The sequence below is a fragment of the Thrips palmi genome, unplaced genomic scaffold (genome assembly GCF_012932325.1).
Source record: "Thrips palmi isolate BJ-2018 unplaced genomic scaffold, TpBJ-2018v1 HiC_scaffold_2, whole genome shotgun sequence".
Taxonomy (NCBI): Eukaryota; Metazoa; Arthropoda; class Insecta; order Thysanoptera; family Thripidae; genus Thrips; species Thrips palmi.
Window position 1 is genome coordinate 360,209 of NW_023144629.1, and position 12,265 is coordinate 372,473.

General features: G+C 60.9%; 1 long non-coding RNA gene across 1 annotated transcript in view; it reads right to left on the reverse strand.

The window, feature by feature from the left end:
* The window catches only part of LOC117647002, a 55,014-nt gene extending 50,751 nt beyond the window's left edge, over positions 1–4,263 (reverse strand). Inside the window, exon 1 of the long non-coding RNA XR_004587819.1 lies at positions 3,893–4,263. This is a non-coding gene — a long non-coding RNA (uncharacterized LOC117647002). The remainder of the gene's footprint in view (positions 1–3,892) is intronic.
* Between the last annotated feature and the right edge of the window lie 8,002 nt (positions 4,264–12,265).

Genomic DNA, 12,265 nt, shown 5'->3' on the forward strand with positions numbered 1-12,265 from the left:
AGGATACAATTATCTTCTCTCGCCCACTCCGAGCTGGAATCGAACCTTCAACTTACAGGTTCTGAGATTCGTGCTGTACCCCCAGACCACCAAGACTTACTGTGGGAATAGGCTAGAGTCCTCCTCTTGGCTTAGAAAGCCCCACAAGGTACAAAACACGCATGAATCCAATGTTGGCGAACACTTTTAGCATATCTAGCAAACATGTTCGTTGCGTTAGTAAGGAAAAACTTATCGGTAGAACAGCGAACAAGAGTTCGCTACATCAGAGTCCTAAATGCTCTGAAATAGCGAATTTGCTCGTTATTCCAGGGAATTTTCCTTCAGCAAACAGATGTTCGCTAAAATAGCGAAATATTTTTTTTCCGTGCGTCTCTCTCGCGCCCGCACGGGACGCCCCACGAGAGCGAGAGAGACGGCGCGCCGAAAACGACTCTGCGTCTGCAGGTGGGCTGGGCAAACCGAGACGTGCCGCTCCCCGCGCTCCGCTCCGCCCCTGATCCGCAAACTATCCGCTCCGCTCCGCATCACGCTGACCCTTTGTTGAGCCGGCCGGCCGATTGCGAACCGCGCGCGCCGTCTCTCTCACTCGGCCGCGGGGCGCCCCACGGGTGCGAGAGAGACGACTGCATCGTTCGGAAGCAGCCTGCGGGTACTGGGGCCGCCAAAAAAAGAGCATCATCTCTGAGCCCGTCGTTATGAAGCGGCAAGAAATCCGGCCGAACAGAAGACGGACAAGGGCCTGCGAGGCCTGTCTGCCTCCGGGCCTGGCTAGAGGCCCACAGTGGGCCAGAAGACCGGTGGAGGCGGCCAAAACTCTAGACTCGTTTCGAGCTCCAGAGTCGCTAAACAGGACTCGAACCGAACGTGTGACCCCACCAATGGATTGCTCTCCGAACGAGGAATCCATTGGTGGGGTCACACGTTCGGTTCGAGCCCCATTTAGCGACTCTGGAGCTCAAAACGCGTCTTAAATTTTGGCCGCCTCCACCGGTCCTCTGGCCCACTGTGGAGAGCCCTTCGCTGCTGCTGCGCTGCTGCTGCGCTGCTGCTGCGCTGCTGCTGCGCTGCTGCTGCGCTGCTGCTGCGCTGCTGCTGCGCTGCTGCTGCGCTGCTGCTGCGCTGCTGCTTCGCCAGCGGGATTTGCCGAGACATGGCTAGCAAGCTAGCAGCAAGCTGGCAGGAAGGATTCGACGTCCCCCTCTTCGGTCCTTTCCCCGCGTCCGGCCCCTTTTCATATCTCCCTTGCCGTGCCCTGCCGTGCCGTGCAGTGCCACGCCACGCCGTGCCGAGGTAAATACAGGAGGGCGGCAACTGTCAAATGCAGCGCCCGCCTACGTCTGTCTGTCTGTCTGTCTGTCCGTCCGTCCGTCCGTCCGTTAGTCTCAGCCGCGCGGACGCGGGAAGGGGCACGGCACCTAGATAACCGTCTCAAAAGTAGGCAAACAGCCACCATACTTTGTCCCTGTAAGTAAGCAAAAAGTGCCCCTTCACAGGCAGCCTCTGGATCCGCCACTGGTCTGTCTGTCCGTCTGTCTGTCCGGCCGCACGGCCGTCCGTCCGCCTGTCTGTCCTGCCGCGCGGCCAGTGGCCAGTCCGTCCGTCCGGCGACTCATTCTCTGTGGCGATAAGCCGCCGCCCGTAACCCGGCAAGCTCTGCATGGCTCTGCACGGCTCTGCATGGCCCAGCAGCAGCCGACATGACGCCACAGTGCGTTAAAACGCCCCCCCCCCCCCCCCGGTCCCTTCCTTGCTGCTCCGTGCCCTGGATGGGCTTCGCAGTGCTTCGCGCTCCGCACCGGCAGTGGCGTGCCTGCACACCTGGCACCTGCCGCCTGCACACACACTCACACACGCACACACACTCTCTCACACACACACACACACACACTCACACACACACACACCGCTGAAACCCTACACCTCACCGGCCCGGCCGTCGGCTCTGCCTCGCTCTGCCTCCACCTTCACTCCCACTCGGGTTCATGCCCAGATGAGCCGAGGCACGGCAAGCACAGCCCTGCCGGAGCCCGCACTGCCAGAGAGACTGATTCCGAGAGTCGTTTTCGTCGCTCCGTCTCTCTCCCACCTACAGGGGACGCCCCATGAGTGCGAGAGAGACAGAGCGACGAAAACGACTCTCGGAATCAGTCTGCTGGTCGAGGGGCTCCCCTCCGACTGAGCTTGCAGCAGCGGCAGCAGCGGCAGACCGGTTCCCGAAGAGTCGCTCTGTCTCTCTCGCACTCGTGGGGCGTCCCGTGTGAGTGCGAGAGAGACGGAGCGACGAGGAAGCGCCGTTCGGAGCGAGCAGCTGCAACCGCAGCCCGGCCACGCCAAGCTTGAGCAGGCACTGCGAGGAGGAGGAGGAGAAGTGCCCAAGGAGGAAGCCGGCATCGTAGTTAGAGCGCCTCCTTCTTTTTATCTCTCTCCCTCTCTCTCCTCCAAAACACTGCCGAGCGCTCAACACGGCAAGCGGCGCCGTGTCGCGCCTGATCGCTGGCACGCGTGCGAGAGAGAGGGAGGAAGAGAGCGCACAGTGTGCTTTCGATGCGATTCAACAATGGGCCCGTGGGTTCAAATACCCGTCGCGCCACGCCCCGGGGGACTTAGAAAGGCTGTTTTTCCCATTCGAGCCGTGCTCCGCTCACGTGCTCTCTCTCTCCTCTCTCTCTCCTCTCTCTCTCTCTCTCTCTCTCTCTCTCTCTCTCTCTCTCTCTCTCGTCGCCCACGTGACGCTGTGAGTGCACTGTGTGAGTGCGACAGGCGCACCTCCCGAAAGCAAGACGTTCGGGGCGTCCTTGGCGGCCGCTCCGCCCCACTGCAAGCCCACGGCAAGCCGAGCGCGTCGACTCCAACAAGTGCCGCGGCGATGCCCCATTTGACGGACAGCGGCGTCGGGCCCCATTCGACTGCATCCGACGCCTTCCAGCGGACTGAATCGTCGCTCTGTCCCTCTCGCACTCGTGGGGCGTCCCGCAACAGTGCACTGTTAAAACCTTACGAAGTATTTTGACCATACATATAACAAACTAGAATACTTTGTTAAACGAAGAAATAGTTCGTAAATTACGAAGTATTTTCTTTGAAAGCTTATGTATGCTGAACATACTTTGTTATACAAACTACTTTTCTTTGTGAGGCCCAAAATAGTTTGTAAGGTTTTCTCAGTGTGCGTGCGAGTGAGGGAGACGGCAGCCGAAACGGGGCATTTGACGGATGCGTCGACAGTCGGCGCGCGCGGACGGGGTGTCAACATGTCGACTTGCATCAAGCACTTGTTGGCTTCTTCACCCCCTGCAGTGTCCCAAGCAGGAGAGCCGGGCGAGGCAGGCGAGACCCAAAACACGCCTGTTTACATTTACACACACGGGCCGCGCTAGGCCGCGCCGCTGCAGCTGACTGATTCCGAGAGCCGTCGCTCTGTCTCTCTCGCACTCGTGGGGCGTGCCGTGCGGGTGCGAGAGAGACAGAGAGGGCCTGCACTGCAGGCTGCACCGGCCTCGCTGCCTGCCGGGCTAGCTGCGTGCGGCCATCTGGCAACGCCGCGCGGGTAGCGCCTGGCTTCGCCCGGCCCGGCCCGCTCGCCTGCTGCCCGCTCTTGAGCGGGTCGCCCTGCGGCTGCCAGCCTCGTCCGACCGGCCGACCGGGCGGCAGGCTGCCGCAGAGCCAGCCAGCCAGCAGCGCAGTCCTGCGGCAGATCGCCTTGGCTGCCAGCTCGGGCGGCGCGGCTCGGGGCTGCAGCAACAGCAGCCTCGTAAATGGCACTAGCACGCCTGTCCCTCTCATCCCGAATCCCTGTCCCGGGGAGTGTGAGGCTCACCTGCGGGGGGCACTACACTCGCGGGGGCCACGCCGCGGCCATGCCGGCGTTCGCGTCTTCGCAGTGTCCTACCTGAGATAATCCCGGCCGGGTATCCTAGCGGCGTATCCAAGGTCCAGGCGGGTAATCCTTGCTGGCAATCACTCACAAGGGCACTTTCGATCAAAGTCGACTGGGCGACTCACTCGCTTGTTTCCATGATCGAGAAACTAATGACCAATTAAGCACAGCACTTTGTAAGGGCACTCGGCGGACACACCGCAAAAACAACAACAGCCTTGCCCGCACTTGGCTGGGTGGTAATCCTTCCGGTGACGTCACGACGTGACGACGGTGTCACGAGCGTGACCGAACGTGACGCGGAGGCACGGTTGTCGCGACGTCTAGCGCTCGTCGGCGCGGCGTGGCGGAGCGCAGCGTCGCGGGACGTCCTTCCTCCTCGCCGGCCGAAGCCCAACTGGCGCGCGCGAGTGGCGCGGCGCGCGGCGAGCCGGAGAGTCAACCCAGGCGAGGCGGCCGGCGCGGCGACCCAGCGGCCGCCCGGCCCCATTCAACCGGCCCGGTGCGTGCGGCCAGCGGCGGCTTTAGCGCGCCGGACGAGAGGGTTTGACCGTCACCGATCGCTTTACCCACACGATCAGCACCAATAATCCCTTTCAGTAGTCGCCGAGTGAAGAACAAGAAGAATAACAAAAGCCGGAAACAGTCCATAAAAGTCACTCATTTGTGCATATTATGGGTTCATTTGGGTTCTAAAAATTGTTTAAAATTAGACAAAGACGAGTTTATGATTTTAAACCCTCGAAACCTATAAATAAGACGTTTATGGGAACTGGTTCCAGTACCATTTCTTCCTCTTGTTCTTCACTCGGCGTTCTGGTGGAAGTGTCTATCCCTTTCAGTAGTCACCGAGTGAAGAACACAAGCAATCAAATAGCCAGGAACCACAAGGAACGGTGACTGGCGACTACTGAAAGGGTCTATTCAAATAGTTCCGAATCTGTAGAAGAAACCATGTGAGCGAGTGTGCTGTCCGAGCTGTACGTACTATGATAGACCAGTCGTGGCTGAGTGAAGGACAAGAAGAATCACAAAAGACTCCATTTAGGGCATTTAAAGAGCATATATTCGCTCAAAATATGTTGCATTTACTAGAAAATACTTTCATTAACTTCTACCAAGAAAGGAGAATTAAATATTTGAAGTAAAAGGGCAAAAAAGTACACTTTTGTGATTCTTCTTGTTCTTCACTCGGCCACGACTATTATAGAATGGTTTATTGGCTGTGTAGCACGAGCCAGCTGACACGTTTGTGCTGTGATGCAAAACCACCAAACGAACCCTTTCATGTGCTTGCCAAGGGGTAACGAACTCTATATAGTCAGTGTACGTCATATTAGTAATCTAATCAGTGAAGCAATCAACTTAATCACAATCACCTTGGTTGAATCAATCACTCTTTGACCAACTTTGCGAGACTGGTGCTCTCAAGCGATTTGTGGTTGTTCTGGCTCTATATTCCTCCCCAAAAAATTAACATTTTGGACTGCCGCAGTATTTTTGTTCTTTTCTGCCGCACCGAAGCCACCTATTCGAAATGGAGCACGAACTGCCCCCAGATTGGTCTGTTGATGGAGTACCCGGCCGACCGGACTTGGCCGCGGCCGATCGAGGACCTCTCCAGGAACGCTGAGCGAGAATCAATAACAGCAAATCCAGAAATCCTTTGTGGGGAAGAATAACCCGCCGGAAGTCGGACCATTCCTTTGCTTCCTTTCCTGGCGCGGCTGGCGTTCGCTGGCGTTCGCTGGCGTTCGCTGGCGTCGGCGCCGCGGCCACCCACCGCCCAGTCTTATTTGTCGGATTTTCTTTTTTCACTGCTTTTTTATTATTGGGCCGGGACATAATCGCTCCTTTACAGCGGCGGTGCGGGCGCTGAGGGCCGCTACACTATACGCCGCGCTGCGGGTGTCGTCATCTTGCCCGCCGAGCCGCAGCCTGCGGAGCCTGCGAATGGTGATTGTAACTTTTTTATGCGCGGTATTACAGGGGGGTTCGCTGCCGCCAGCCCTGCCAGCCCCGCCAGGCGGGCTGCCGGCCGTCCGGCGCCGCCCAGCCCGAGCAGCCAGTCGGTGCGGCCGGCCGCGGCCCGCGGGGCCGAGGGGACACTGTATGTGGCCATTCAGGCCGTTGATGCCCCGGGGACGCGGCCGGGGCGGCCGGGACGCCGAACTGCTGCAGGCCGCCTCACATTTAAATGTGCAGATTGGCGGCCACACTGTAAGCGCGGAAGGAGGTAAACTCCAGGCGGCACAAGAAAGGCGCCTAATGGGGCAAACTTGTCTGCGTTCCGTGGAGCGTTCCGCCGGGATGACCCCAGCCTCCAGCTGTCTGGCTCCCTGCGCGCCCCGCCCGCCGATTTCACTCTTCTGCAAAGGAAAATCGAGACAAAAAGGAAGTAGTTGGTTGGAATAGCAAAATCCCCGCTGCCGGCGCCGAGGGAAGAAAACGAGAAAGAAAGAAGAAAAATCAGAAACTTTGGGCTCGACTTATGAAGTTGCTAGGCAGCAGGAGGCCATTGCTATGACAAAGAGCGGCTCGGACTTGGTGAAGGCCTCGGCGAAGGCCTGCCTGCTGCCCGCCCGGAGGTGCGCGGCCCAGGCAAAGGGCCCGGCGCCGGGTCGGGGGCGGGACAGCGCCCCGAGACTCAATCGCTCTGTCTCTCTCGCACTTCGCGCGACGTCTCGTGGGTGGGAGAGAGACAGAGCGACGAAAACGACTCTCGGAATCAGTGCGCTGGCGGGCTGGCGCGGCGCCTGCCAGACTCGGCGCGGGGCCGGGCCGGTAGTTACTGGAGGGACCAGAGGGGGCTGAAGGGGGCAGAGCGGAGGGGCCAGAGGGTCGGAGTCTAAAATCAGCGGCGCATCTGGAGGAAGTTGCGCAATTAGGACCCTCCCGGCCCCGCCGCGTCTTCGAGCCAACTTCTCTCCCCCCCCCCCCCCCTCCCTTTTTCCCTTCCAGCCCTCGCGTGCCGCGTGGGGCATTACGTCGTCGCGGACCGCCAGGTAATTCACGCGGCGGTCCGATTCCGAGCGACTCGCCCCGTCTCCCTCGCACCCGCGTGGGGCATTACGTCGTCGCGGACCGCCAGGTAATTCACGCGGCGGTCCGATTCCGAGCGACTCGCCCCGTCTCCCTCGCACCCCGCGCACGGGCCGTGCCCCACACAGTGGGCCAGAAGACCGGTGGAGGCGGCCAAAACTCTAGACGTGTTTTGAGCTCCAGAGTCGCTAAACGGGACTCGAACCGAACGTGTGACCCCACCAATGGATTCCGCGTTCGGAGAGCAATCCATTGGTGGGGTCACACGTTCGGTTCGAGTCCTGTTCAGTGACTCTGGAGCTCAAAACGCGTCTTGAGTTTTGGCCGCCTCCACTGGTCTTCTGGCCCACTGTGGCACGGCCTGTGCCCCAACGCCTCGCCAGTGCGAGAGAGACAAAGCGACGAAGGTGTCGCCTAGCTTCTGCAAGCGAGAGAGAGAGAGAGAGAGAGAGAGAGAGAGAGAGAGAGAGAGAGAGAGAGAGAGAGAGAGAGAGAGAGAGAGAGACATTCAAAGTGAGCGGCTAGATGGCTAGATCTCCCGGACCGGCAATTTAGTGCGAGCGAGCGCCGGCAAGTCGGCAAGCCGAGCGGCAAGCCGGGAGGGCCCCGCGGAGGTCACGGCCAGTCACGGCTAGTGGCCCCGTGGCCCCCGTGGCCTCAGTCTCCGGGTAATGCCGGGCCGGCGGCGCGTGGGCGGCGGCCAGTGTAGTGGAGTGAGACGGAGTGGCGCGCAGTGGCGCGGAGTGGCCTGCTGGCGGGGAGCGCCGTGCGCGCGGCGCCGGGCCGCGTGCCTCACAGCCCTGCGTGTTGGGCGGCCTACCCGCCGGGCGGACTGGCTGACCCGGCCTGGCTGACCCGGCCTGGCTGACCCGGCCTGGCTGACCCGGCCTGGCTGACCCGGCCTGGCTGACCCGGACTGGCTGACCCGGCCTGGCTGACCCGGCCTGGCTGACCCGGCCTGGCTGACCCGGCCTGGCTGACCCGGCCTGGCTGACCCGGCCTGGCTGACCCGGCCTGGCTGACCCGGCCTGGCTGACCCGGCCTGGCTGACCCGGCCTGGCTGACCCGGCCTGGCTGACCCGGCCTGGCTGACCCGGCCTGGCTGACCCGGCCTGGCTGACCCGGCCTGGCTGACCCGGCCTGGCTGACCCGGCCTGGCTGACCCGGCCTGGCTGACCCGGCCTGGCTGACCCGGCCTGGCTGACCCGGCCTGGCTGACCCGGCCTGGCTGACCCGGCCTGGCTGACCCGGCCTGGCTGACCCGGCCTGGCTGACCCGGCCTGGCTGACCCGGCCTGGCTGACCCGGCCTGGCTGACCCGGCCTGGCTGACCCGGCCTGGCTGACCCGGCCTGGCCTGCCCGACCCGCAGCGGGGACTTGCCCCGCCTGCAAACAGTACTGGCTGTAACTCACTTCCAAAGTCCAATTTCGGACTCTTTTCCCCCATGCATAATGCGTGTAACTGGAACCGTCGCGCAAGCGAGACAGAGAAAGTGAGTGTGTGCGTGTGTGTCGCAGGGTTGGGTCTGTTGTCCCGCTCCGCTGCTCCGCTGGGCCGGGCCCCGGGCCGCGACCCCCTTGCTGACAAGCTCCGTGTTTCCGGGTCCAAGCGTCCATTTGATTTGATGACAAGGCCAGGCGCTGCCTTTGACCTCCTTCTCCTCCTCCTTCTCCTTCTTCATCGAGCCGTCGGCAAGGGCGTATGCTGTTGGGGGCGCTGGGGCGAGGCCCGCTGGCGTGGCTGGCGTCCGCCGTACGGCCGATGCGAACTGGAGCGGGCTGGAGACCAGAGACACCAGCGGTCGGAGAGAGAGAGAGAGAGAGAGAGAGAGAGAGAGAGAGAGAGAGAGAGAGAGAGAGAGAGAGAGAGAGAGAGAGAGAGAGAGAGAGAGAGAGAGAGAGAGAGGCCATAGCTTCCGGCCGGACTCATACCCGGGCCAAGTTTTTACGCCCCACCGCGCGGCCGCGCTATGAAATTACCCGCGCGAGCTTTGACGCGGAAGGGGTGGGGGGGGGGACGCGGCCCTCAGCAAACCCTTTCCCCTTGACCCTGCCGAGAGGTAACTCCTCTCCGTGACCGTAGCGATGGCGCACGCTTCGCACTTCCTTGGCGCTTCCTTCTCTCTCCCTCCCCTCCCCCATCCCCCTCGCTCTCGTTCCAGCCGATTTATGACAGCCGGTGTCGCGAGTAATGATTCTGTTCTTCCGGAAACGAGCCGCTCGCTCTCGCGACCAGAGATATGGCATTTCCCGGCCCTCCGCGGGGGGTGGGGGGCGAAGGGCAAATTGTGTATATTTCGCCCACCTTCGCGGGGGCACGCGTTGTGGGTTGCCTACTAATCAGGCGCTGTGGGGAGTCTGACAGCGGGCAGGCCGGCAGGCCGGGCAGGCGCCCCCCATTTACATGGATTTGCATTTACGGACACAGACAGTTCAGTTTGAGAAATATTTTTCACACACACACACAGACACACTCACGCAATCACTCTCTCACACTCACACACACACACACACACACACACACACACACACACACACCGACAGGCAGTCATACAGATCTTATGGCCCTGACTTTCTTCAACCCCCGTTCTTCGGCCCGTCGGGAGAGGGGGAAGGGGGAGGGGGAGGCGAGGGGGTTGCTTTAATGAAATGCCGACACATCGCATAGCCCGGTGCGGAGGTCTAAGGTCGGCAGCGCCCCGTGTTGGCTGGCGTGGCTGGCGGCGCGGGGATCCTTAGGTCATTTAAAAGTTTTGCCAGCGGCGGGGCGTGGCGGGGCGGCATCAGGGCGCTTCGCAGCGCGCACGCACCGCGGCGTTCCGTCTCTCTCTGGCACCGACGAGGACGCCGACGAGGACGCCGACGAGGACGCCGACGAGGACGCCGACGAGGACGCCGACGAGGACGCCGACGAGGACGCCGACGATGACGTCGATGGCCGCAACGGCCTGGCTGCGTCAGGCGCGGCGCCACCTGCCTTACTGCAGACGACTCCGAGCGATCTCTCTCTTTCTCTCGCTCTCTTGGCCGGCGCGCCGTGTACGGCACGGGTGCGAGAGAGACAGGGACAGACCGGCGCGCCGCGGCGGGCGCATGGCGGCGCATGGCGCGCATAGGCAGCCATTGGCGGAAATTGCGGGCATAGAGAAAGATAAACGGCCGCCACTTTGCAGGCAGAGGAAGCTCTCTTTTATTCTGCAGCCACAAAGACGCACGGCCGCGGCCAAGGATGGGCTCTCTAGGCCCGACCCGACCCGACCGCCAACTCGAGAGACTCGAGAGACTCGAGAGACTCGAAGGGGCCCGGTGGCGAGAAGGCGCATCTGTCTGGCTGGAGAATTTTCATCTCGTCGAGTCGCTCCGGAATTCACGTTTTTGTTGTTGTTGTCGATGATAACTCGCCGTTTCCCTTTTCGTTTTGTTTTTCCAGGCGCTTGTTTACCAGGATCGGCGACTCGGCGGCCGGGCCACGATATACAATTGGCTGGCCCGGGGATTTGAGTCGGATCACCGGGATGAAAAATAACGAGTCACATCGTAAATCTGGCGATTCTAACAACCGGGCCGGCCGAGCCGTGCCCTGGCCGTGCCGTGCCTGCTGAGCCGCTCCGCTGCCGGCCCCGTGCCCCTGCTGGCCGCTGCACAGTGGGCCAGAAGACCGGTGGAGGCGGTCAAAACTCGAGACGCGTTTTGAGCTCCAGAGTCGCTAAACGGGACTCAAACCGAACGTGTGACCCCACCAATGGATTCCTCGTTCGGAGAGCAATCCATTGGTGGGGTCACACTCCCAATTTCCTACTGAGAAATGCCGTGCTGTCATAATACTAAGCTAATTCTCAGTACTCTACAACTCAAATCTATCATAATACAAAGAAATTTGTTTGTAATACTAAGAAACTGGTCATAAGTTACTGAGAACCCCTCACCATACGTTACTACCTTCGCTGTGCTGTCATAATACTAAGCTTTTTGTTCGTATTACGAAGAAAAAGCTCAGTAGGATCTTGGGAGTGCACACGCACGGTTCGAGTCCCGTTTAGCGCCTCTAGAGCTCAAAACACGTCTAGAGTTTTGTCCGACTCCACCGGTCCTCTGGCCCACTGTGCGCTGGCCCTGCTGCCCGGCTCTGTTCCTCTCGTCTCCGCAGTGCCCCGCAGTCCCTTTCTGCCGTTGATCCACTCGAACCCGGAAAAGGGCCAGGAATCCAGGAATCGGATTGGCCGAATGGTGGACTCGGACGAACGCGCACCAACGAGCTGGACGGTGCAGCAAATCCTAGAGGATCACTACTTTCGCGAGCAGAAAAAACAAATATGCTTCTGCTTCTTATGAATACTTGGAATACTAGTGACTACGAGTGCACTCGGGCGAATGTCAAAGATACTAAACGAATGCCGCGGGCGTCGCCGCGGACCTACCCCCTGCTGGCGGCCTGGCGGGGCGGGGCGGGGGGTATCGCCACCTGAGCCGCGCCGTGTCGCCGTGGCGCCGTCACCACGTCGTCGTGTTGCTAATCAACGCGCCCATCGCATCGATTTCACTCGAACCGCGCGCCGCTGCGCGCTGCCTTCCCTTTTTCTTTTCGAGCTGCAATTAGCCCCGCCGATGCATTATTCAACGCGTGTGAATTAATACAGCAAGTGCTCGCTGTCTCTCTCGCACCCTGCGGGCCGCCCCGTGAGTGCGAGAGAGACGGAGCGACGACTGGTGGTGTCGAGACGCCGGCTGTGAGTTCCCGGCCGCCGTGTTCACCCCCAAGGCTGCCGCCATGCTGCCCTGCTGCCGCGCTGCCGGTTCAAGTTTGTTGGGAGACAACTCCTCAGGAAGTAGGCTTTGGGGATGGGGCCGTGTGGCCGCGCGGCCGTGCGGCGGCCACCGCAACGACTAGACGCAACGACGCCAGAAAGCAGAGTCCCGCCTAACCCTCCTGCAGTTTAAAGCTCTTAAGGGCGGTCGCCGCGTCGCCGCAGCGCCGCACAGTGGGCCAGAAGACCGGTGGAGGCGGCCAAAACTCCAGACGCGTTTTGAGCTCCAGAATCGCTAAACAGGACTCGAACCGAACGTGTGACCCCACCAATGGATTCCTCGTTCGGAGAGCAATCCATTGGTGGGGTCACACGTTCGGTTCGGTCCCTATTTAGCGATTCTGGAGCTCAAAACGCGTCTAGAGTTTTGGACGCCTCCACCGGTCTTCTGGCCCACTGTGCGCCGCAGTCCGTTTTAACGCGCTTCAACCCTCAAACTGTGTCCCTGCTGCCGCTACCCTTGCCCTGCCTGCGAGTTGAGTATGCTGTTGCACTCCAGTGAGCCGGTTACGATTAGGAAGAGAGCACGCTGAGAAAT